The 27,005-nt window shown below is 50.9% G+C and overlaps 2 long non-coding RNA genes across 7 annotated transcripts; both read left to right on the forward strand.

The window, feature by feature from the left end:
• The first annotated feature begins 1,935 nt into the window (after positions 1-1,935).
• LOC100833315 lies at positions 1,936-9,718 on the forward strand. 6 transcript variants are annotated; one of them, XR_001407833.2, is made up of 8 exons: positions 1,936-2,365; positions 2,458-2,580; positions 2,727-3,186; positions 3,574-3,768; positions 4,743-4,811; positions 5,496-5,665; positions 6,224-9,027; positions 9,288-9,718. It is a non-coding gene; the product is annotated as an uncharacterized LOC100833315 (long non-coding RNA). The 6 variants fall into 6 exon arrangements; XR_002965896.1 differs by lacking the exon at positions 4,743-4,811 and having other exon boundaries at positions 3,554-3,768; XR_732282.3 differs by lacking the exon at positions 4,743-4,811.
• A 112-nt stretch (positions 9,719-9,830) lies between these two features.
• On the forward strand, positions 9,831-11,102 carry LOC112272292. Its single transcript, XR_002965900.1, has 2 exons — positions 9,831-10,296; positions 10,498-11,102. It is a non-coding gene; the product is annotated as an uncharacterized LOC112272292 (long non-coding RNA).
• The last annotated feature ends 15,903 nt before the right edge of the window (positions 11,103-27,005 follow it).

The raw sequence follows: 27,005 nt of genomic DNA on the forward strand, positions 1-27,005 counted from the left end.
CTTATTATTGTATTAATCTGTTCAAATTTTTTGAGAAGCCTTTCAAAACCGAAATTAAACAAGTTAGTTTTAGAAGCAACCTAAGTGTGCATCATTATGACATACGCATCATAGCATGTTTTTTATTAAATGTCGTGTTTATTGTGTGTATGCTTTCTTTTATTTTAGATTGTGTGGATTGTGAACCTTGTTCTTGCGAAGAGTGCGAGAACTACCACAACCTTGGACAAGGCAAGTTCACTTCGATCATTCTCCTAAATATTTTACTATGCACTAGTTGTTTTATTAGATACATTAGGAATATTACTCTTACCTCTATGCTAGTATAGTTTACCCTTGCCATTACCTTGCTACCAAATTGCCATCGATTGTAGTTGAATGCTAGGCTGTGGTAGTATCGTGGGGGAAATTACTACATTATGTTATTGTTATGCTTTTGGCGATATGAAATGTTTTATTAGATGTAAGGCAAAACAATTAATTCAACGAATCGTCCTGGGTGGGCTGCTTTGAGGATTTTGAGGATTAGCGGCGTCAGGTCCATTTCTATGGGTCCCTCTGAGTCGACTTCTCGTGGATTCGGAAAGGGATCGTCCATGGACGTCTCTCCCATGGATTCGGGAAGCGTCTACGTTGCAACTGTGGAATGCCACCTGGGGTAACCGAAACTGGACTAGTTTCCTATTTAGCAGCTTCCAGTACAACCACAATACTACATGGGCTCTAGCGAGACAAGAGTAAGTTGTATGAACCTAGGCCCGAGAAATTGTACTGAGGTAGAATGTGTAGGGAGAGCGTGATTCTCTCGTGGTTTAGGGAATTAGCTCTGAAAATCTCGTAATCGACGCCGTTGCTACTCTACGCTGAGGACAGCAAGGGATTAACCCGTCGGTTTCTTGTGGGGAATGTGTACAAACTCTCGAGAGCGTCAAAACTAAGTACTTAGCCGTGTCCCCGGCAATGGACAATTTGAGCAACTAGATGTGGAGCTGTAAGGAAAGTCTCACTCATTCTAATTTCCAAATAAAATGAATGGTTTGAACTTGGATTTAGGAGCATTGATGTGTCTACTCAATGTCCTTACTTTAATAGGAGCATGGGTGTGTCTATCCCATGTCTATTAGTGATAAAACTCTATTTGATTAAAAGATAGGATTAAACAACTAAGCTTTTATGCAAATAGCCTTGAACCCCACTTTGCCACATTATGCATATATTTGGTAGGTTCTGATATAACTCCTGGTGAATCTTGCCAATACATTCAATGTATTGATCCTAGTGGCTGCATCGTGTAATGATGCAGGAAGCTCCGACGACGAGTAAGATCTACGTTCTGCTTGCATTGGGTTACGGGCCTATATTCCAACACGCTCTCACCGTGGTGTTGATGTAGCCCTTATATCTTTCGCTTTCCGTTGCTAAATAGATGTTTTATTTCCAGCTAATTCATGGGGTTATGCGAGTTGTAAGTACTTTTAAATTTCTGGATGATACGTTGTAATATTGAGACCTTTGTTCTGTGATATTACATCTTGAATCTGTGTGCGCTAGTGAGTCGATCCAGAGACTAGCACTAAAGCACAGAGATCGAACCCGTACATGAGGGCGGTCGCTTCATTAACGTTTATACTCTGCATTCATACTACTTATACATACAATTTCTTTAGTTATGTATGATTTCATACTTAACTACATATATATGCAACTGTGACCCAATATTAATTCTTATATTGTGCTTCTCACAGGTCTTTCAGTTCTTCTCTGAAATTGTCCTTTCCTGTCACATGTTATATTACACTGATCTATATTTGTCGAAATGCTTGTGTGGTTCCAGAACAGTGGTTTGGTTTGTCCACGCCGACGAGCACTGTGGGGCGACATCCTTCTGCCGCAAGTTGCGGCTGCTCTTAGGCTACGTCGACGGGGCACGTTGTTCTTGTCCCCGCTGCAGGTCACCCTCCTCTTCTCCTCCCCACGCATGCACCCTACCTCGCTCCCGCCGCCGTTTCCCCTTTCGGCCTCGCGTGAGATGAGATGGAGAGCCGTGGATGACCATGGTGGGGACGAGCTGATACGAGCGCGCTCCCTTCGCCGCCACTGGATCCTGCCCCGCCGCCCCCCTTTCCTGCCCCCGCGGCCTCCTCCTCCACGGCCGATGTGCTCTTCTCGCCGTCCCAAAACCCTAAAGATAACTAACCCGTCCCCTTCCGCCACGATGTTCGTCTATAGTAATCACAAGATGATTAAGCATGGTATTAGTTTGCTGATGAATCTACCACGAGAAATGCTCACTTCCTTGCCCGTCCGATGTCCATGTGTGCAATTGGGGCATTTTTTGGATTGGTAGTTTATATGTGATGTGACGGTGTGTGCTCTTATTTCCTTCTCATAGCCATATGATTTGGTAGAGATTTCGATATCTATATCTCGCTGAACTCAGTTGGTGCTGTTCCTCAGAGTTGAACTTCTCCGACCCGAAGCGCAAGTCGAGGTACCTAAGCAAGATAATCATGGCCGTGCTACTCATCGCCATGTGGTCGTCATGCTCACCCAGCCGCCTTGCCATAGCTTCTCAGTGTGGTATGTAACCCTTCTGGGTGTGTATTTTCCTCAGGCATGCATATTCAGAGAGCGGGCAGCGTTGGGCTGCAATGCGGGATGCTACTTGTGTGGTTAAATTTTCGCAGTTTTGACTTGACAAAAGTGCTAACATAACTTATAAACAGATCTTACTAGAAAAATTCGGCGGACATAATAATGAGCAATCTAAAACATTAAAGGGGAGCATGTGGGGCGGACAACGGGAGTGGCCACGTCAGGGGGTTGGGCGCGGGCGACTTGGTGATGGTTTGCCCACGTCGATCTTACGAGGGCTTGGTGGTGGTTTGCCCACGTCGATCTTTACTGTGACCTCAATTCTTGTCGCTTCGTATCTCTCCTCCACTTTTGCCTCTTCCCCTTCCTCATTCCTTATGGAGGTGCCAATCGAGCCAGCGCTGGCAGTTGGCCCGTTGGTGGCGTCCAGATCCAAACGAAGCCACCGAGCAGGCGAGAAGCTGCACCCTGCAGCTGCAAGAGATGGCCATGGCACCGGCTGAAAACTTTTACCTGCAGCTTATCATTGGTTCTGTCATGTTGTAGTTATGCCATGAATGCTTAAGGAGGACAAAGTTTATCGGGAGTTAGGTATGCATATCTTTTTGAGCTATCTTATTTTCGTGTACATGCTGAGTTCTTTTTTAATCCTCTAAGAGTGTTCCAGGAGATCCAAGCACCAATTTTCCCCATTATCAGATCATGTCTCATGCAGATATTTTTTGGAGTTACTTTGCTTTATTTTCTTTTGATGGAAACTGTTCCAATGAATCAATGTTTCTCTGGTATCATTACTTCAAACTAATCTTTGTAATATGTGATGCATCCGAATTATGAAAATCAAATTGTGATTTTCTTTACAAAATTTTGAGATAAAAGAGAATTAGTTCCCCGGTGTGTGATATAAAAATGCTTGGCAAGTACAACTAATAATTGTTTTAACCCACATATCTCTTAGACTTGCTGTATTTTGTGAAGCGGCAACACAATATTGGGCTTCTTGTTTCCATGGTGAGGCAACAGTTCAAGAAAAACATGCTGCCTGGCTTTTAAAAAGGGGTAGGCATGAACTTGCAGCCGTTGCAGTTTTCAGCTCGCAAGGTTCAGACAGATTAGAAGCCATGGCCGTCATAAGGAGATATTAAGTTGGATTTCGAACTGGCTTCTGCCCAGGTATCTGCAGTTAATCAACAAAGCCAAGTGTGCTTTTTTTTTTCAACTCTTGAGCAGTACCCTGTGTGTCATGATCGTTCCATTTGCAGCACATATTGATGGACATGCATGATCTGTCAGATCCTTCCTTTCCCCTCTTTGTGTTTCAATGATTCTGAATAATTATTACAGCTAAAAACCTTTTCAGAAAATCCATTTCTTATGTACAGAAGCTTCAAAACATTTCAATGTAGAGGAACAGGAGGGGAGAGAGAGAGATAACAGAAGGAACTTTTTGTTTTGTTCTATAGATGTTTCAGAGGAGAAGATCGTACCCCTCGATGTTTATTTCTTTTGGTCTGCACAATTGCATACTGTGTTAGTATCTTCTGTTTTAATCCGGGTGAATGTGTAGATTTGCCTCTAGGTTAACCATATTAGGGATCATTTCTCGTGCCAACATGATTAGTTGTGGATGTAAGGAGATGTCATGTAGTTGCGGGGATTGAAGACATACTTAATTCACTTGGTGGAAACACTAGATCAAGTAAATTATGATGTATGATCAAACGGGCCAGCATTACAGAGCTCAATGCCTGGATTGATTTGTGTTCAAGTATTCCAACACCTCTTGTATGTGTTCCAGAAAAAAATCTGTTAAGTGTGTAGTAGTTCAAAGTTTATGTATGAATAAATGTAATCGACGAACCAGTGAGAAATTATATTAATATGGATGAAAAACGATTGAATGTCTTACTCTTTGTTCAGTCACTGGCCTATAATGAATGCCATATTTGAATTACAGAAACAATGAGAACCAACCCTAGGTTCTTTTACGGGTATCTGTACTTCTCTTTTCATACAGAGATGTGCAAGTGTTTCCTTCTTTAGCATGTAGTACACGGTCAAATATTTGTGTTTCTCACATATATAACTTAAGAATTAAGGACTTTGTTCTTTATTCTGACATTCCCCTCTTATTTTCTCTTGCATAGGCTTTGAGATGCTTCTAGATATCGTGGATTATTTTTGGACATATACTTTTGTTCAACATTGGCTTGTTGGTACTATTACTCTTCCACAAATAAGAAATTTGTGTCAGAATTAATGCAAAAGAAAATGTACCTACATATTTTTCTCTCCTAAAGCAAGTGATCTAATTTGATCTGAATAAGTACTAATCAGCTTGGGCCAGGCCGACTTGGGCGAAGCTGATAAGTACTAATCGGTCTGCCCTAGGCCGAGAGAGGCCTGTCGGCTTGGGCCAGGCCGACTAGTGCCTGTCGGTTTGGCCCAAGCCGAGGCTGTGTTATTTTTTAAAATTTCTCAAACTGCATATTATTTTTAATATTGATGAAAAATGTACTACCTCCGTTCCATAATCCTTGTCTCAAATTTGCGAAAAAATAGATGTATCTATTTCTAAAAAGTGTCTAGATACATGTAATATTTCGACAAGAATTATGGAACAGAGGGAGTATTATTTAAAAAAATCATTATGCATGAGCTTAATCTTGACTAGCCATACTTCTAACTTCTCACCATATTTTCTTCTCATGATATATTAGTGGAATAGTTTATGCCATCAATCTGCATGCACAGCTCGACAAAGCTAAAATAGATGCATGTATAAATTGTCTAAACCTTTGCAGGATATTACATGCGTGTGCACTCTCCTATTATAAGGAAGCTTCCATGGGAGCTTAATTGCAGGAGTCATAACTGAAATAAGCTTTGTTAAACTGCAGGGATGGAGAACCATGCACTTGGAGATAGGTAATGTTCCGGAGCAGAGTCTAGTGCCCGGAGGCCATTCGATGTCCGACAGAGACGGGCTGGAACACGCTCAGTCCTCGACGGCAGGTAGCACACGTGCTCACAGACACCTCACCGAATAAGGGCGCAACCCCCTCAATAGGTGCGAACCTCATAGTATAGACTTCAGTTGGGGTTCTGAAAGAGCACTGCCTCTTAGTCTTAGGTGTGTAATTTAATATGCTCACTCTAGGACTGAATATTTGTGATGTTTGGGTGATATAGTTCGCTGCTCATATTGTGAATGCATGTTTTGGATTTAATGCATGGTGGTCCTAAATAGGTCGCCTTTCATAAAGTCAACGCCATTACTTTCAGTTAGATGCACAATTCGAAACTAGATCTTTGGACATGACTCAATTTAGTTTCATGGTCCAGAGATTCATGTGTATGTTTAGAAATGCAAGGCACGTGCTCATCCTCCTTATGAAGTTATAGGAATTACTATTGCTAGATAGATCCTAGTTTTCATATGATTCGGTTTTATCTCTCTGGTTTAATTTCTTGCTGGGCAGCCGATCACTTGTGACATGTCGGATTGTGAGTACGCAAACTCTATATTGCATAATACATCTCCAAAAGAGAAAACAAATACATTTTGATCATGCCGTATGGCCTTTCCCCAGGAAATGGATCGACTATTGATGTTTCAAAATTGCAGGCAATAACGAAAAGGAGTGACGAACTTGGCAGGGAGATCACAAGGCAGGTGGTTGCCTGTGCTGTGTTTCTTCCAAGGCTTCTAAGCTTTGGCCTTGCCCATTCAGGAGCAGCAACACCTGGTGGTAAATGTCTGATGTAGATTTTTCTTTATAGTTAGTTCTTTGCATGATTAGATGTGGATTTTCTACTTCGCAATTGAAACTATTCATTATTATGATCTGTATCTTTGTAGTTACTTAGTAGTCCTGAACAGAAGCTACTGGTCCTTGCATGATCTTTACTTCTTTGGCGATGAAATGCAGGCATTATTATTTCATCAAAGAAAAAGGCATAGCATGACGCCAACTGCCTGCCTTGCATGAACTTCTTTCGAATCACATTTTGCTGTGCGGTTAAATTAAGTTTATTTTATTTATATGACCAGTCATCTTGTTTTTTCATAAACACAAAGGAATGGTGGTCAATTTGCCTCCCTACAAATAAATAAAGAGAACTCACTAAATAGACATATATTTAGACTCGCCACCAACGCATGCAAGCTGGCACGAGACCCTTCATTTCGAAGAGAAAACGCCACGTCTCGATATGGGGCCGGCCTTGCAATTCAGTGGATGAATCCGGTTGCAGCTAGAACTACAATTCCCATGTGATCAATATGATGATGTCTACAGCATGGTGTCATTGTCCAGGTAACCAAATAGCCACCTTGATTTTTCTAACCGCTTAGCTGCGCGTACAAAGCTAGTTCTCTTCATTTCAGTTATGTTTTGGTTTATTGGTATACTCTCTTAGTATAGTAATCATAATTTCAAATTTTCTAGGCGGTATCTTATGCATTCAAATATACTAATTAAAAAATTTCATAAAGCTTGCCACTCTAGGAGCACTGCATTGTTTCAATCTATTGAGACTCTTTCCTGATAGTACATGTCAAATGCGTGCATGCATGCACCATGTCTAATAATAGATTAAATGTCTATTATGTGCTTGGAGGGTGAGGTTAATTTGATTTGCACGGAACTAACGAAGGAGGGTCTGGATCAATTTTTACCTGCTTCAGTATTCAGTACCTTTCTATGCGGAAGTATTCAGTTTAAAATGGAAGTCAGTGTTTGCCCAAATGAAAGCACGCACTGTGAGATAATTTTGCACTTGTAAGATAGGTTTTTTTAGTCAGTGTCAGTGTTAGCACCTTGTTTTTTCATAAATAGCATTATGAATAACACAATGCCAAACTTGATAATGCATATTGCATTGGTAGGGTTACTCTTAACTTAAGCATTGCTTAATAAGCAGTCAAGTGCCTTTCCATCTGTGTTTTTGACGTGTAATCTTGTCAAAGAACGAGTCTTTAGGTCCTGGATTCAGCATTAGCCAAACTTGCTTTTGATATACAATTATATTATACTTAGTCTTTAGGTCCTGCTTGTAGTTTTGGTTGCCCTTCAGTTGGTCAACTTTGGCCAGAAAAACGAACTAGAGTTGACTAAAGGAAATTGGCTTGCCAAAGGCAACCATCCAAACAACTACCAAATTTTGGTCAATGACCAAAAATTTGGCATGTCACATCTTGGCAGTGAACCAAAAACACCCGAATTTCTACTAAATAAGAAAAAGGTTTGCATCTTATTTACTACTGTAGATTTGAAGTTCCTGTCTTGAAATATATGGGGCAATTGTCGTTGGTAAGCTTTTGGAGCGAGATAGCATTGGTCTTGGATATGCTACAACTCAAGGTATTATCTTCTTTACCATTTTCTCACTTGATATCCTAACAGTCATGTTATAGATTGATTCATAATGTGATATCACTTCTCATCTATAGGTGAGAATGTGGACATGGTGAAAGTGTCACCACTGACCCAATAAAAGTATTCATAGTTACTCCGATCCATAATAAGTGTCTCAGATTTTGTACTAACTTAGTACAAAGTTGTACTAGATCTACTAACTTAGATGGGACTGTCTACTAACTTATGCTCGTGATAATTTTCATTGAGATTTTTATCTCACTCCTCTCATGTTTCTTTTACATTTCATATATAGGACTCCTGCCGATTAGATGTTTCGAAAACGCCTGAAGATTTAGCTTCCAGTCAACTATGCTGCACTTTCAGCTAGGCCTGCAAGAGCAGCTTATGTCTACTATATCAGTTAATTTCTTAGTTTATTATAACCAGTTAATCTCCTGGTTTAGCGATGACTCACCATTTACGCTCAGGTGGCGCGCGAAGGCATGCCGCAGCATCTAGTACACATTAGTTGGCAGCTACGAATTAGGTTATGCAGATTAGAGTTTATAGACAGCAGGCACATGTTTGGTATTCTAGAATATGCTTCTGTCTTTCTTGGTCCGTGGTAGTAGTAGAGAATCAGCTTTTTGAGCTTTCAAAATGTTTCGCCTCGAGTTACTCGATTTTTTTTTTTGCAAATATAAATGTGCCACCAATGAACAATAGCACCTGTCACCTTCTACTGCTACGATTCGACAAGGAAATTGCAGTTACAAGTGTTGGTTCACAAATATCTATGTGATGACCAGAGGGTTTAGATGATTTTATTTTACGGGGCATTGCGCTGGACAAATTGTGATGTATGAATACAATTGTTGTGTTTTCATAGCGGGTTGCAAATGTATTCATTTTCTCTAACCGTGTGGCATCTTATAAGGTTGCCTTCGGGAAGTTATTTGATAGGAACTAGGAAGTGAATCCTAGCAAAACTTGAGACAGGAGTCCAAATACACCCTCGATAAAGTAGTAATTGGTGAAGTGATCTGCAGCGTGGGCGAACCGATTTGAGGTAATCAACGAGCTGTGCTTTTCTAATCCTCTTACATCTTTTCCTTGAACAACGGCACACTTAAAATAATCATTGTGTAAACTGTATGCTCACGATTTTTACAGATCCACTGGTATGCAGGCATTGAATGTATTCTCAAAGCAGATAGCCCATTATTGATTTTCTTTTAATGATCCGAAGCAATTTATCTACATAAAATATAAACATATATACCTTTGATTGTTTATTTATGCAATTTATTCCATATCATTCTTCTGCAGGAGACTTTCAATCTATATGGAACATTAATACTCTTACAACAGGTTTTGCACGTGCAAAGGACATGGAGATGCCTTTGTCTTGGAGTTGCCTTTACTTCAGTAGGAGTGAAATATTTCCACAAGAAAGCTGTAGAATATGATATTGGTATTTATTTTGAAGCCAATGGACATGGAGTAATGCTATCCTCTGATGAGTTTATCTGACGGCTTGAGTCTTTGGCTACGAAGCTTTCTCCCAAAGCTGCAGGGGAGCTGTTCATGGCGGTATTGTCTGCAGGGTGGCTTTTTTCCCAAAAGCTCAATGATAAGAAAAACTATAATGATGGTAATTAAAAAATGTTTTGCTATTTTTGCCGAGGACTATATTATCAACAACATTTTTGTTGCCATGCTAGCGGAGAACTATATATTTGCTCCCTTTTTTTTGTTCATGTTTGGTACTATGTCTTTAACCATCCTTGAGTTTGCTGTGCTGATACAAGATCAGCTCCATTATTATATATAGATGTACGCCCCCCCCCCCCCCCCCCCCCACCCCCGCCACCCCCCCACTGGGCACCCCAAGGTCGACTTGTCCGGCGGTGCGGATATTTGACCAATCGATAACATGACTGATCAATCGATAACATGACTGATATCCTAATCGTCATGTTAAGCGTAGTTTTTTCGTTTGACTCTGAACGTCAGTGGCAACATCAGTATACCACACAACGGCATGTCTGCTCTTCCCTTTCGTTAGAATCAAGATTTCGTTTGCTTCTGTCCTCGTTTTTTTTTTCTGTTGTACTTCCTCCTTTTCACAAAGAACGACGCCCATGTTTTACAAGGTCGTCGATCGACTTGTTTTTGGTTTGCGTTCTCTATCTCTTTGAGAGTCTGATTTTGTGGCATCTATTTCCGGTTGTCGTGTTTGCCTCCGCATGTTGGTTACAGGATTGGACCTGGTAGATTTGGAATTGAAGCTCCGCTCCCAGTGTCATCGTCTCGTGGTGAGGGGAATTCGAAGCAGGTCAGTTTCTGGTGCCCGGTCAGATCGGTCCATTTCAGATTTTGATGGCTCGCCCAGTCGCCCGTGTGGTCTCCTGGATCTGTGTTCCTGACAGGGCGCTCTCTTCGTATGAGTTTTCGTCATCCGTTAATATGAGGTGGATTCGAAGCCATGGTGGATTCTTATTAGCAGCTGATCTCGCTTTTGTATGTGTTTTTTTAGGCCAACCACAGGCTTTTGTATTTGTTTCGCTCCTTTAGAGCTGGATGGAGTCACAGATGAACGAAGTTCTGCAGAGATGAGCCGAATGGTGGAGGTTTTCGTTCGTAGTTATTTTGATTCGTTGGGTTCGACGATTATTTTGATCAGAGCGTCTGAAATGAAGTTCTGGTGTTATATTGAAGCTGGATCGGATCGATTTTCGACCTACGAATGGGGAATTATAGAGCTTAGCGGGAGAACCTATTTTGCTTCAGTCGGATACTCGGTTCCCTTTCCAACCTGCAACTTGTTTGTGTTTGATCAGAGCGTCTGAAATGAAGTTCTGGTGTTATATTGAAGCTAGATCGGATTGATTTTTGACCTACAACTTGATCTGTGTTCGGATAATCAATCTCAATCCCCCTCGGTTTACTTCCTTCATAACATAATTTTGTGTCCGGCGATTTCTGATTTCAATTTGTTGGTTGGTGGTTGTACAGAATGGGAAATTGTAGAGCTTAGCGGGAGATCCTATTTTGCTTCAGTCGGGTACTCGGTTCCCTTTCCAACCTGCAACTTACTTGTGTTTGGATAGTCAATGTCAATCTCACTCGATTTACTTTCTTCGTATGCACATACAATTTCGTCTCTGGTGATTCTGATTTGTATTTGGATAATAAATCTCAACCTCCATTAGATTTACTTTCTTTCGTATGCACAGTACAATTTCATCTTATTCTATTTGGATTTGCGGGTGATTCTACAGAAATTTGAATTATACAGCTTCGGGGGAGATCTTATTTCGCTTCAGCAAGGTGTCGGAGCAAGGAGCTCCCGCACCGGGATGCCGAGCACCCCCTTCTTGGTTCGGTGGAGGGCGAGGCGATTGCTCCCACTGTACACGGTAGAGAAAGTGTATCATAGGGTAGACGCCCTAACCTTGCTGAGCAAGACTAGCTATGCTGACGTGACTCCTGTCGGTGCATTAAATGCACTGGGTCCGCTGTCTCATCCTGTCTTCACCGTTCTTCGGGCCCCGCCTGCATGCCCGAGCACGGGTTGCTGGGGAGCCCCTTCCCGGCTAGCGCACCCGGCCAGTTGTCGGTGCAGCGTTCCTTCCACTTTTCGGGACCAGAGTTCCCGGGTACCCACCGAAGCGGGTGCTTCTCCTGTTCCGGCCCTTGACTCCGCCTTCGCCACTGACCGTCTCCTTGGGGTGGGCTTCCCGGGCCTACCGTCCTCGGGAGGCCAACCTGACGGAGCTTTGTCACTCGCGACCCACGCGTCCCGTATCAGTGGGACCCCGTGGGCCACTAGTACGACAGTAGCCCCCGGGTGTGCGCCGGCAGCCTTGAGGCCTCGGTGAGTGCTATCCTTGGTCAGTTGCCGGGCTACGCCCTATCCGACGCGTGGGTTCCGAGGGGAGTATCCCGGCAGCCGGCCTTGTTGGCCGCATTTACAGCTCCACTCTCCTGAGCGAAACGACCGGGCGCATGATTTCGTGCCTTATCCCCCATAATCACCAGAGTTAAGGCCACGTCGCGCACCCCGATCTGAATTCCCGATTCTTTAGGGCACTTTATTGCCGATTGTGGGGGTGTTCGTTGCAACCCGCCAGCCCCGATAAATACCGGAGGCTGGCGGCGGGCACTCCCCACTGCTTCCTGCTTCCGCCATTGCCTCCCAAGCTCTCCGCACCCCAACTCCAGCCACATCACTCCCACACTCCCGCCAATGTCTTCCAAGGGTCAACACCGACCTAAGGGGAGCACCAGCAAGGGAGAGAAGCGCGAGAAGGCCAGCAAGAAGGAGCTGTTGGACCGAGCTCGGAAGGATGAAGAGATGCGGGCCAAGTTCGCCTTCTTCTCCCCTGAGTACAACGGCGAGGGGGTGGAGAAGCTGGTCTTGGTGCTCGCCACCAAGCATAACGAGCACGGGCCGACGCGGGTTCTCCCCGTTTGCGCAGAGCGCGACCCGCAGTACTTCCGGATTTTCGGGAGGTTCATCCTAGCCGGGTTCGTGCTGCCGCATTCTTTTTTCCTTTCTGCCATCATGGAGACCTACGGGCTCATCATGGCTCAAATTCACCGCACGTCGTTCTTCACATTGGCTGTCTTCCAACACCTCTGTGAAGCATTCGTGGGGGTGATGCTGTCGATGGCTCTGTTTCGCCACTACTACTACCCGAGGGTGGAGGCGAAGGCTCCCCTGTCCTCGGGAGTAGTGTTCCGGTTCCGCGACAAGCTCAAGTCGGAGTTCATCCGGCTGGGGAAGAGGAAGATTGAGAGCGAGTGGCGCCGCGACTGGTGCTGGGTGCGCACCGACGAGCTCCAAGATTTCCACGAGGAGCCCCTTGGACCCTGAAAGGGCTCTGACGACTGGACACTCCGCGACCAGAAGGACGAGGAGCTGGCCTCGATCTGCGCCAAGATAAGGGCGCTCCGCGAGGCTGGTCTCAAGGACACGGACGTGGCGTGCCACTTCATCGGGAGGCGCGTGGCTCCCCTGCAGCGGCACTCACATCCAGCATGGATGTACACTGGGCCGAGGGACCGAACCCAGCTGCAGCGAACAGAGCTCTTGCCGGAAAAGGTGCAGTTCTGGGTGAAGGGCATCACCGGCGAGGACGAAGCCTTCTGGTTGCCGCCGCTCGGAGCGCACCCGCTCCACGCCGGGATCCCGAACCCGGGAGCCCAGGATCTCCCACTCTGCGATGAGTGGGGGATCGTGGAAGACCCCTCGGCGCAGCCCTCCCCCCCGCAACCCAGGCCCCGCAAGGGCAAGGAGCCGGCTGTCGATTCGGGGAAGGGGGGCCAGGACCAGGGCTCCGCCAGGCCAGAGGACTCGGACTCCAACGATTCCTCCCCCGGAAGCTAGTGGGGTCGCGCCGGAGGAGGACGACGATGAAGACGACATCCCCCTGGTGAGGCGGTCTGCAGCGGAGCGGGCGAGCAGGCAGGAGGCCAGCCCGCAGCCTCAGGAGCTTCACGCCGATGTGGGAACTGTGGCCTTCGCCGGCGGCGGTGCGGCTGTAGCAGCTGCCCCGGCTACCCCGGCAGCCCCGCCATTTCCCCCCGTACGAAGCGCCCCCCCCCCCCTCGGCGAGTAGCATCTTGGCGGAGAGGGTGCTCAAGCTCAGCCCGCGGGGGTGAGTTTGACGTTGCTCTAAACATTTTGGTTTTCATGAATTTTACATATCTTGTTAGCTTACTTTTACATTTCCCAGGTCTTCGAGGAAGAGGGGGCAAGCCAGAACTTCGCCGGCGGCCCCGACCAAGAAACCCGCCCGGCGTCGGGCGGCGGTGACCAGGACGCCGCTAATGCGGCTGTTACTACGGCGGCAGCTGCCGCTGGGGACACAAGGGTCCCCGATTCGAGCTTGCAGCGCACCGGCCCGGCAGCAGGTACGTGCAAGCTCAAACTCTTCTTTAACTCATCTGTGCCATCTCCTGGACTGACGCAGGTGCTCTTCCTGCAGTTGCTGGGGACGCTCCAGCTGCGCCCGTGCCCGCCGAGGTGCGGGTAATCGACCTCACCGGTGAGGTCGACGAGGATGCTCCGGAGGAGGTTGCCTCCGCCGGAGCCCTTCAACAACCTGCTCTGGCGCCTGCCGAGGTCGCGACTACTGCTGCAGGTAACGCCACGCAGATGGCGCCACCTGCGGCAAGTGACATGGGGCAACCTCTGCCAGCCGAGGCAAGCAGCGGTGCCCTGGAGAAGCCCAAGAGCCCCTAGCCCGCCCCTTTGGACGGGCAAGGAGCGGCGGGGGCTCGGCCAAGCCGGAGGCGCATCATCGAAACCTGACGCGGCCTCGGGGTCGCAGACGGGTGCGGCGGGGTCCTCCTCCTCCGCCAGAGCCGTCTTCAGCCTGGGAGCAGGGGAGCTCGCCGGGCGGTCATGGGGTCGGATCACTTTCGACCCCAGCGTGTTCCAACAGGGGCACCAGGTGATCGACAACATCTAACAGCAACAGCGGATGTTCGTCGATTTCTTCAATGACGCACATCAGCACCATGCTCTCGTGGTGGCGGAACTGGGCGCCGCGCGACGGGAGGCGGAGGAGCAGCGCACTGAGCTGCAACGGCTCCGGGGGGAGCTCCAGCAGGCGCAGCAAGCTAGGGCGGCGCCCGTCGTGCAAGGACTGCCGGAGGCCGAAGTCCTCCGGCAACTGTGGGACCTTCAGCAAGAGCACCAGCGGGAGCTCGAACTGGTGAACGTCGCGCACGCCAAGAGCGAGGAGGAGCACCAGGTGGACTTACTGTCCAACTACTCCCTAGAGATCCAACGCATCCGCCGCGAGGTCGGAGAGCTGGAGACGGCGGCTGCGACGGCAGCCGAAGCCTCGGCGCGCCGGAGGAAGGAGCTGCAAGACCAGGCTGGGCAGCTCAAGGCCACCCAGGATGCCAGCTCGTCCCTTCAGGGCGAGCTTGACCTGGCGCGGCAGGAGCTCCGGCTTGTCGACGAGGACAAGACCAAGAAGGCGTCCAAGATCGGCAAGCTGAAGTCCGAATGCCGTGAGCACAAGCTGCAGGCCTAGGAGGCTCGCGGTGCATGCACCAAGCTGCGGGCCCGTAGGATGGGGGAGGTAGCCAGGCGGAAGAAGCTAGCGGACTCGGCGGTGGAGGCGCTGCAGGGGTTCGACATCCCGGTGACCTCCTTTGACGGGGCGAACATGGGTAGCTTCACCTCCTTTTTTCAGACTTCGTCGGCCGGTTGCACGGCCTGCAGAACTTCGTCACGGATTTCAGGGACCGGCAGGTCGGCCTCGCAGCCGAGCAGGTCGGTGGGCAAATTCTTACCCGGGTCCACTCCGCCCATCCCGACTTCTCGTTCGAGTCGGTCTTCGACGCCTGGTCAGACGAGGAAGAGGCCAAGACACACCGGGAAGCGGTGTAGGGCGTCGTCGACGAGAGGGTGGCGCGGATGCAGGGCAAGGTCGATGAAGCTGAAGTTGTCGACGAGGAGGCCGCTAGAGAAGCCCCCGGCATTGAGGAGGCACCTGACGCCGACACAGATTCCCCGGGAGCACCTCCTGCGTAGTTATCTGCTCGTTCTTTGTTTTTACTTTTCTGCAAGTGGCGCAAGGCGCCTTAGAACTTCTTTATATTAGCCTTTTCTTGTCATTCCGAATGCTATTTGTGAACTCGTTTGTTCAAGTTTTATTTTATCCAATGCCATTTTATTTGCTTTTCCGCTTATGACCAGCTTGTCGGGGAGAGGCTCTGTCCTTCCCGTGCTTTAACCTTGTGTATCCGGGGGCTCACCAGCTACGTGCTTAGCCAGACTAGGGACCCGGGACGGACCCGCAGTGCCGACCTAGGGCCAAACAGCAGCGGCTAGCCACTCCGCCCGCAGGTTAACACCCCAGCGCGCACGCCTCCGGGACGGACCCGCGAGCCACCTGTGGGGGGCGTCCTCCCCCCGCAAGCGTCCTTCCTACACTCCGGCTACACGGGGACTGAGCTTACCTCGGCAAACCAGTGTTACTAAAGGAAGAACCAAGGACTCAAAACAAAGTACTTAGCTTGTTGTTCTCTTTGCTCTTGGAGCACCTTGTTGAGAGTCGTGGCAAGGACGCGGTGGCCGTGCACCCTCCAGCGGCACACGCGGAGGCATGCACCGCCACCGCCTCTTCGCGACGCCTCTCGCTTCTTGCATCGCCATTTCTGGTGTCCTTTCATAAGAGGTGTGGCAGGGCCGCGATGGTGGGAACACCCTCAGAGACAAGCGCAGAGGGATGCACCACCATCGCCTCTCTGCGACATCTCTTGCCTTCTTGCCCGTTGCTGGTGCGCTTGCTCCAGTCTTTAAATAGCCGAAGCGTTGCCATTGCCGCCACGCACGTGGTACTACCAGCGGACACGTGGAGGCGCTGGCCCTGTCTCAGTTTCCTGCATCAAGCCTCGAAATAATTGCCATATATGTACAACTTACTCGCAAGACGACGACACCTGTGACCGCCCCACGAGCATCACCGTGTGCCTTTGTCTCCATCTTTACCCTGCATGTCAGATTCTTGGAGTTCCCAAGGTGCATAGCAAAAAAAAATCGAAATGCACGAAAAACAGCACAAACTGGATAACCTCCTGCCTCCCAGCCCCCGGGCACAGAAGAGTAGACCTCGGACTTGGGTGTGAGCATTTTCATATTTCCATGGTGCCTTGCTGGCACGTAGCACGTTGCTGATGGGTCCATCAGCTGCTAGGCGTCGTTCCGGGGTGTCCCGGCAACGAGCTTGGTTTTTAGGGTTCCAGCAGCCCCCTGCTCACGGCCAAGGATGAGGAGGCAATTCTGTGCACCTAGGGCAGGAGACAGACGCAAATATTAACAGGAAACATAATATTCATTAAAACAACACTTATCTTTATTCAACTTCGTGCTAGTGGATTACAATCGGGCCTTGCCCGGCTACACTAGCTTAAAGAGGCACGCTGCCGCAGCGTCATCCATGGGTAAGGCACCATCGTTTCATGGGTAGAACTTGCGCAGGTGCGCAATGTTCCAACTATTGGGCACCGGCAAGCCTTCTTCAGTTTCCAGCCGAACAGCCCCCGGTCTGGTCACCTGCACTACCCGGAAAGGGCCTTCCCAGATTGGAGTCAACTTGTTCCCGGCCTTCGTTCCTTGTATCCGGCGCAGGACGAGGTCTCCAACCTCGAGCCCTCGGGGACGGACTCTTCTGTCATGATAACAACGGAGTCCCTGCTGGTAGCCTGCAGCTCGCACAGCAGCCCGGCATCGAATCTCCTCTGTGCGTGTTGGCTCTTGTCGCCGTACGCGCGTAACCAAGGTGACCCATGCTTGAGCTCGAGGGGCAGCACAGCTTCTGCCCCGTAGACAAGGGCAAATGGAGTTTGACCCGTCGCCCGACTTGGTGTGGTCCGTAGCGACCACATCACGGGTTGGAGTTCTTCAACCCAGTGTTTCCCGTGGCCTTTGAGCTTGTCAAAGTTTCTCATCTTGAGCCCCCGCAGCACTTCCGCGTTGGTTCGCTCTTCTTGCCCGTTGCTCCTCGGGTGAGCGACGGAGGCAAAGTGAATCTTAGTGCCCATGTTCTCGCAGTAAGTGATCGACTCTGGGAATTGCAATTTAGCAAATCCTGTAGTGATAGCAGTAAAAATATGAAGTTCTCCTCAGGGATTGGTGTGCAAGAGAGATTTCAAGTCAAGATCTTATAGCTAAACAAGCAAATTTGGGTGGCAAACAACTAAACTAAGCAAGTAAAAACAAGTTACAACTATGTTTTTGGGTTTTCTAGTTTTACTGTTCACAATCTGAAATCTGCTTTTCTTAGGAGCTGAAAACAGACAGTGGACAGATTAAAATTTAACACTAAAGAAATTAAGGCAGGGAATGATCTAGATTGAATTTGGGGTTGAGACAAGGCATGGAAGCAAGATTAAGAGGTAGGGAAGATGATGAAGGAGGAATTTAGGCTGGGAAAAGCAAGCGGGCTAAAAACAGATCTAGAGAGCTATGTTTTAACTGTTTAAGTCTTAATTTCAGACAGTGAACAGCAAAACTTAGCAGTTTGGAGAGGGAATTTGGAGGAGTTCTAAAAAGATTTGGAGGGTGAGACAACTTGGAGAAGGAAGAGGAAGACTTGGGGAAGAGATATCAGCAAGATTTCAGGATTGGAGAAGAAGGAGGTGAGGGCTAGGAGCAGGTTTAGGTGGCTACTCAGTGCAGAAACAGGGAAGTTCAGAATTTGGACAAAGAGATTCAGAATTCAGAATTTGTTGTTTTGGCCGAAATTTGGAGTTGGGACAGAGGTGTAGAGCTGGAAGGAGATGTGGGGAAGGTTTAGAAACAAGAATCGGGGTTGGAAAAGGTCAGGTTTAGGGAGAATTAGAAGGTTTGGGGAAGAACAACAGAGTTTTGGACAGAAATTCAGACTTTGGACAGAAATTGCTAGAATTTGGGATTTGGATGAGAAAATAGACTGGCATGGGTTAAGAATGGGTTTAGGGGAATGATTAGAGATAGGGGAAAGAAGGAAACAAGAGGAGAAGAGCAGATTTAGAGAAGAAGAGGGAGGAACAGCAGGTTTTAGAGGAAAAAGTTCAGAATTTAGGAAAATGAGATGAAGTTGACAGAAGATTGAGGAATTGGGGAGGAAAGATTTGGACTTTTTTTACTCTAATACATCACAAAAATATATAGGAACATGACAGAAACATGGATCTAGCAAGAACAAACACAGATCGACAGATTAAACACATGAACTACAAAAATTGACAGGAACAGTAAAAACAGGAACACTTAGACAACAACAAGCACAAGGATTAAGCTACTAGGACTACTAGGAGATGATATAGTACATGTAACACATCACAACATCACAAGGAACAAGTTTAACATGAACACAAACAAGTTTTACACGACAGAAATTCAGATCTGAGGCAAGAAACACAACTACCTTTTAACAGAAATGGGGAAAGAGGAGATGAAGTTGAGATGGATTACAGTGCTTGCAGAGGGAGAATCAACAGAGATAAGGGGTATGGGAGAGATTTGTGGTCTAGAACTATGAACACAGGTCAGGATTGGATCTTGGATGCCATGAAAAGGATGAACTTGGAGCTTGGGTTTCTGCCAGCCCTTCCCAGGGCTGGCCTGCTTTTCTGCTGGGAGGCAAGGGTGGATGTTTCGAATGGGAGGCCTTGGCTCTGTTTTTATACTCCACTAAGTTGTGTCATGGATGCATGAAGATGTCAACATCGAGCTTTATCTTATGCACAAAGCCCCCTTGCTTTTCTTCCTTGCTGCATGGGCAGATCCCACCTTTTTCTGCCTTTTTGCATTTGAGGGCAGCTTCTACTGCCTTCTTCTCTAATTTTTGGGTTGTTGACCAATTCTTCTTCTTCTAATCCTTCACTTTTAGTCCTTGCTGCCTAGCTGATGGAGAGAAGGTTCAAACTTTGCACAAAAACACAGCAACAAGGAGCTACTTCACCACTTTTAGCTTGATGACTTGGCCTTCTTATCTTCTGCCTTTTAGTTTCTTCTCTTTTGGTCCTTGATACAAGCTGATGGATGAAGGAAGGTGCCTCTGCGCACCAAACCTGCATATAAATGTCAAAGTGTTATAAAATGGCAGATTTGGGCATATTTGGTTCAAATATTTTAAATTCAAATTCAAATATGCCAATATTCAAACATGATCAGTACGAAATGAGTTTGAATTAAAGTGTAAAATGGGCACCGATCATACCACCACACTTAAACATTTTCTTGTCCTCAAGCAAAATGATAAATATAGCTCAATAAGGAATGAGGGTAAAACTGAAATGCAACAGCTTTGCAAATTGCACACAATAGGGCAAGTTCTTGTGATTAGAGATTTGTTTTAGTAGAATGACATGCTTCAGCATCAATGGTTTGCCAAATTTGAAACAAAGATATTAACAAGCTGAATTAGCAATGATGATCGCCTCAAGATATACGATGGTATATAAGAACAATCATGTATTCAAACAAATTTACCAAAGAGAGGCTATCTGTATAAAATGTACTCATCTAAATGATACATCCAATGCACCAAGGCTAGATAAAAACCATATGCAGGCAGCATGATGCTGGACAATCATCTAAGCATGCACAATGCCTCCATCCCGAGAGGCAAACATCATGAGCCATAATCCTTAGGATGCCTCGAAACAAGCACATAAAATTGTCCCTAGAAGAGTAGACAGGGTGTGTTTCGTCCTTAATATGAGCGTGAGAATGCCTAAACATGATATTGACTCCTTCCCGAGAAACTGGCAACATCAGTTAGTTCTTAGCGTGGATGTATGATGCCTGAAGCAATCACTTAACCATCTCCTAGAAGAGCAAATGGGGTGTGCTTCGTCCTTATGAAATGTGTCGTCGCACGGGGCTCCGACACAGGGGGCGTGCGGTCACATCCCCTTTTAGGTTCAGCAGGGGCGTCGGGGATCGCTCTGGCGATCGCCGGCGTGGCCGATGGCCTTCGTAACCTGCAAAGTAGCGTACCCCAGATGCATGCAAGCTAAGGACACATGCACACACGTTTTTACCCAGGTTCGGGCCACCCGGAGGTGTAAAACCCTACGTCCTGCCTGTCTGAACTGATATTGATTATAAATCAGGTTTTTACACGTTGCCGGGGGGAGGGTCCCCGGGCGTTCTCTCTTTTTGGCTGAGTGCTCTTTGCCGTTTTAGGCTACTCCTAATGGCTAACTATGAGTTCGACGCCAACTGTAGAACAAATGTGGAACCGTTCAAACATCCAACCCTTTGACCGTCGGCGGGGGTCCTCCTTTTATATTGAAGGGGATAGCACAGGTGCTGCGGTGCATGCACTACAAGTGTCGACCAGGGAGACATGCCACTCCCCCTCGGTGAGCTGGTGGCATGCATGGACGCCACCTCCGCTGCTAGGGGTCTAAAACCCTAAAGGTAGGACTGGACAGCCACTGTCACCTGATTTGGATGGGTAACGCCCCTTCTGTCGGCTCATTTAATGCGCCGTGCGCCTCACTCCACGCCCTGGTGAGACTGCACACCCGGCGCCCGCCACGCGCCCTCGTGGCGCTGTTGCTTTGTCCGCTGGGCCCCACCCTTGTAGCGGACGCCTGCGCCCGGGAACTCCCCCTCCCGGCAAGTCGCACCTCGGGAAGCGCTCAGGCCAAACACACCCGGGAACCCCCCTCCCGGGAAGCGGCTTCCCGGGAGGTGTCCTGGTGGGGATATTCCCCGAAGCCCCGCTAGCCCTTCCGGGCTGGTGGCTTGCCGGGCAGCTCGTGGCTGCTGCTCGGGACGGAATCCTCCCGGGAATTCGGAGACGGGGCCCACGTGTCGCGCAACGGTGGTACCCCGGGAGCCACTGGTGCGACAGTAGCCCCCGGGCGTGGGCCGGCATCACCTGTCCCCGGATGAGCCTTCCCCAGGTCGGTTGCCGGGCTACGCCCAGAACCAACGTGTGGGCCCCGATTAGCCTCGGGCCCGCGTCCCTTCGCTGCCCCTAGTACCACGCCATTACAGACGGAGTGTTGGGCGCGTGATTTCCGCCCTAACTGCCCCTTTAAACGGGGAAGTTAAGGCCACGCCGCGCATTACTCCTTGTGATTAAGAGTTATCCCCGCGCACCTGTAGGGTACGGAACCGGCCGTTACCAAACGGCCGGGTGTTATAAAGTTTTTTCCACTGCCCAAAAAGGGGAAAGCATTCTATTCCCCACAGCCTTCGCCTTCATCCTCCTTCGCATCTCGTACCCAAGTGTTCTTGCTAGCTTCCTTCCTCGTCCCCCATGGCGCCCCCCACCACCAGGAAGGGAAAAGAGGTGCAGGTCTCGAAGAGAGCGGCGGCCAGCAAGAGCGAGGCGGCAACCAAGGCAGCCGCCGCCAAAGTCCAGAAGAAGCGGGAGATGCGAGCCACGCTCGCCTTCTACCGGCCTGGCTACAACGGCGAGGCGCTGGACAAGGTCCGGCATGCCGTCGCCTCCAAGTTCAACGAGCACGGGGAGACCTTGATCTTCCGGTGGGCGCCGAGCACCAGGACAACGACTTCCGGGTGTTCGCGCGCTTTCTCCTCACCGGGCTGGTGCCGCCGTTCTCGTTGCTCCTCCACGCACTGATGGAGTCGTACCAGCTGCGGGTGGCGCATCTCCACCCCACATCGCTGTTTCTTCTCGCCACCTTCCAGTTCCTCTGTGAAGCGTTCGTGGGGGTGATGCCGTCGGTGGTGCTCTTCCGCCACTATTTCTACCCCCGGATTGACAACGCGAAGGCGATGTCGTCGGGGGTGGTGTTCCGCGCCCGCGAGCCGATGAAGTCCGAGTTCATCGTCCGGTCGGGGAAGAAGATTGAGAAGGAGTGGCGGGGCGACTGGTGCTGGATCCGAGTGGAAGACCCCCAAGAGTTCATCCTCTCGCCCACGGAGCTGCCGCAACCCCACAGCGGCTGGCAGGACAAGTACCACCGCGATGCCGATCTCCTCCCCATCGTGGAGAAGATCAAGGCGCTGCGGCTAGCGGGGCTCACCGATGTGGACGTGGCGCGCGCCTTCGTCAACCGGCGTATCGCGCTGCTCCAACTGCGCTCCCGGCCCGCGTGGATGTACACGGGTCCTGGGGCAGAACACGCCTCCACTAGGACGGCATGGATTTGGAAGCCCTCAGGACGTGGGTGAGGGGAATCTCCGGCGAAACCTTCCAATCAACGAAGTTCCTGCCGGGGGTCTTCTCCCTCCATGCCGGGGTCGCGGCGCTCAACGATATCGTCGCCGCCTTCCCGCCCTGCAACGAGTGGGGGTTGATGGACGACACCCCCACTCGGATCCCACGTGCTCCCCCGCTAGCACTTCACGGGAAGCAGGTGCTCGAGGGGAGCGGGGGCGAGTCGGAGACTAGCTGGCCCTCCCTCCAGTCGCTGGATGACGAGGCGGGCCAGGCTGCAGTGTCCTCAGAAGTCGTCTCCGTGGACGACGCCGATGAGGACAGCGACAACGCGCCCCTGATCGTGCGGAGATCAAGGACGTTCGCAGCGGCCGTGGCTACCCCCTCGACGGCGACATCCGCCCCAGTAGCGGCTGCCAGCCCCGTGGCGGCAGCCGCTTCAGGGGCGCCCGTCGGTACTTCAGCGGCGCCCGTGCCCGCGGGGGCGCTGGAGTCACAATGGCGACACCCGCCCTAGCAGCGGTCGCCCGCACCGCGACGGTGGCTGCTCCGGTGGCACCCGCCAGCGCCTCGGCGGGGGCCACCAGTGACCCAGCAACGGCCTCAGCAACCGCAACCGCCGGGGGTGCGCTGGCAGCCTCCCCGGGGTCGGGCCCTGATTCTGCAGCGGCTTCGCCACTGTCTCCCGCGACGCCCCGGGACACGGCGACCCAGCAGGCACCTACGGTGCCGCCCGCTCGGGGGGTCTTCCGGGGCTTCGCGCTCCGGCGCAACCCTCCGAGGTCCAACTCGCCGGCGGGTGCCAGCAAAAGGGGGAGGAGCGACTCCCCGCCCGCTACGCCGAGCAAGAGGGCACACACAGACATCGGCGGTGCTGCTGACCCGACCGTCACAGGGGCTAGCGGCGCCATCACCGCGCCCACCGACGACCCAGCCCCTATGGGGGCGGGGCCGGCGACTGGTATGGCTCCTTTGCTTCTCCTTTCTGCATTTTTTCAGTTGTTAGTTAATCATATAAACATACCTTCTTCTCCAGCAAGTGGCAGCTCGCTCGTGGCAAGCCTTTCGGAGGCTCCCGCCGGCACAGGTGAGGCGGGGAGGCCCCCCTCGCAAGTCCATCTGCCGTGCAGGGTAACCGCCCCGGCCACCCTCGTCCCCTTCCGATAGCTCTCTTACTTGTCGATCCTCATGCTTCTTATTGCTGTAGGCACGAGCACACCCGCATCGGGAGCGGGCGCGACCGTGGTTGATCTCGACCATGCCGTCGAGATTGCGAGGGCGGCGGAGGAGCCGGAACCGGCTCTCGCATCAAGCCCTGCCGCACCAGCGGCAGCGGCAGCAGCGGCCACTGTCACCACCGAGACGGCGCTTGGTGACTCGCCCGTTGCCCAACAAGGAATGGATCCTACCAGGAGCAGGGAGGCTTCTCCAGCCCCGGGGTCCCCTGGCGCGAGTGAAGGGGAAGTTGCCGGGGAAGGACGACAGGATCCCACGGAGCAGGCAGGCGACCCCCCGCACAGCCCTACAACGGCAACGGGAGCTTCGTCGTCCTCAGCTGCCCTCCCCAACACCGACCTCGGCACCCTAGCCGGGCTAGCTTGGAATCCTATCACCTGGGATCCGAGCATCTTCGAGCGGGGGCACCGGTTCCTGGACGCCGTCAGGGACCAACAGCAAGCCTTCATCACCTCTTTCAACGAGGTGAGGGAGCACCACGCCGTTGCCAAGAACCAACTTGGCGAGGTGCGGGAAGCTGTGGAGAGGGAACGGCAAGAACTCTCCCGGCCGCGCGAGGAGACGCGCCTCGCGAGGGAGGAGGCGCGTCTTGCCCGACAAGCCTGGGAGGACGCCGAGGAACCGGTCGTCCCGGAGGCCGAACTCCACCGGCAGCTGGAGGCCCAGCGCACGAAGCTTCAGGGGGAGCTGGACTTGATGGTGGCAACCCTCGAGGCGACCAAGAAGGAGCACGCCGAGGTGCTCGCGGCGGCCCAGGCCCGGCTGGACGAGAAGAGCGACCTGATTGCCAACTACCGCGGCGAGATTCAGGGGCTTCGCTTCAAGTTGGAGGCGCAGGTCAAGGCCACTGAGGACGCGGTGGGAGCAGCGGCTCGGCATGAGATCCAGCTTGGCAATGCGGAGCGGGCTCGATGGGGCGATGCGGCAAGGGTGCGATGGCAGTGCACCCGTTGGCGCTAAGCGCTGATGGAATGCACTACCATCGCGCCTCCACGGCACCGCCCACCTTAACAGCCCCTTTCTCGGCTTTGCTCTGAGCCGTTCCATGGCTGGGGCGTGCCTTTTATAGGTGCGGGGGAGTGGCTCGCCACCGCGCGCGATGGATCAGCGCAGCACCCGTGGCATCCCCCCCTTCGACATGTAGTATAGTCTTTGCCACCCCGCATGCCAAGTTGCTGTGGCACACGTGGCGGCGCCCTCCCGAGTCAAGAGCCACGGAGTGCGGTGAGTCCCTTGTGTTGCGGTCGCTCTGCACCACAAGGCGCTGCTACATGCCGCGACCCGTGGGCAGCCCACGGGTATTACAGTGCGTGAGATTCCACCTTTTCCTGCAGATTAGATTCTTACCAGGCCCGAGGTGCTGAATTTTTTTTTGAAATTCACGAAAATACATAAAGCAACACGAGAACTCTCCTGCCTCCCAGCCCCCGGGCACGAAAGGGTTGAAACCAAACTTGGATGTGAGCATTCTATTTCCCAGCCGGGGTGCACATTGCGGGGAGCCCAGCAACTGCGTGTCCCGTGATGCACATTGCGGGGAGCCTGGCAACTGCATGTCCCACGATGCACGTCGCGGTTAACCCGACGACTGCATGCCCCGTGGCGGAGTGACCCGGTAATGGGGTTTTTGCTTTCGAGGCTCCAGCAGCCCCTTGCTCACAACCAAGTTTGGGAAGACACTTTCGTGCACCAAAAGCAGGAGACAGAAGAAGGGGGGGAACGCACAAATAAGCAAGGCAACTTTGAAGTTCTGAAAAGAAACACCTATGTTTATTCACAATAACTAGTGGTTTACACACGGGGGCTGCCTGGCTACACTAGTTCGAGAGGTATGCATCGGCAGCATCACCTGAGGGTCGGGCTCCGCCGCTACACGGGTAGAACTTGTGCAAATGCTCAATATTCCAACTATTTGGCACTGGCAAGCTGTCTTCGGTTTCCAGCCGGACAGCCCCCGGTCTGGTCACCTGCACTACCTGAAAGGGCCCCTCCCATTTCGGAGTCAACTTGTTCCCGGCCTTCGTTCCTTGTATTTGGCGCAGGACAAGGTCTTCGTTCTCGAGCCCCCGGGGATGGACTCGCCTGTCGTGATAACGACGGAGTCCCTGCTGGTAGCGCGCGGCTTGCACAGCAGCCCGGCATCGAAGCTCTTCGATGAAGTTTAGATCGTCCACCCTTTGCTCGTGTTGGCTGGTGTTTCCGTACGCGCGTACCCGGGGAGATCCGTGCTTGAGCTCGAGGGGCAGCACCGCTTCTGCCCCGTAGACAAGGGTGAAAGGAGTTTCGCCCGTTGCCCGACTAGGTGTGGTCCTGATTGACCAAAGCACGGGCTGGAGTTCTTCAACCCAGTGTTTCCCGTGGCCCTTGAGCTTGTCAAAGGTTCTCGTCTTGAGCCCCCGCAGCACTTCTGCGTTGGCTCACTCTGCCTGTCCGTTATTCCTCGGATGACCAACGGACGCGAAGTGCAACTTAATGCCCATGCCCTCACAATAGGCCTGGAACACTGCACTCGTGAACTGCGTGCCGTTGTCGGTGATAATGCTGTTAGGCACACCAAACCGGCACACAATGCTTTTGAAGAACTTGATGGCCGCCTGGGCGGTCACCTTCCGCACTGGTTCCACTTCTACCCACTTGGAGAACTTGTCGATGGCCACGAACAAGTATTCGTAACCGCCAACCGCTCTCGGTAGCTTGCCGATGATATCAAGCCCCCAGACCGCGAACGGCCACGAGGAAGGGATGACGTGCAGGGCCTGCGCCGGCTGGTTGCTCTTCTTCGAGTGGAACTGGCACGCTTCGCACGTCTTCACCAGCCGCTCTGCGTCGACCAGGGCCGTAGGCCAGTAGAAGCCGTGCCAAAACACCTTGCCGGCTAAGGCCCGGGAGGCCACATGGTGCGAACATGTGCCTCGATGTATCTCTTCCAACAGTGCGTGCCCTTCGTCTTGCGGCACGCAGATAAGCTTGACACCGTTTGCACGCCTGCGGCAGAGGTTTCAATCCACCACAGTGTACATTTTGGCTTGCCGCGCTACTCGTTCCGCGGCAACGTCATCTTCCGAGAGAGCCTCCCCTTGCAACTAGCGGGCGATCTCCATCGCCCAGGGAGGGATCTCCCTTCCAACGCATGCCGCTATATCAGCGGCATGGA

Source organism: Brachypodium distachyon, chromosome 4, assembly GCF_000005505.3.
Source record: "Brachypodium distachyon strain Bd21 chromosome 4, Brachypodium_distachyon_v3.0, whole genome shotgun sequence".
NCBI lineage: Eukaryota > Viridiplantae > Streptophyta > Magnoliopsida > Poales > Poaceae > Brachypodium > Brachypodium distachyon.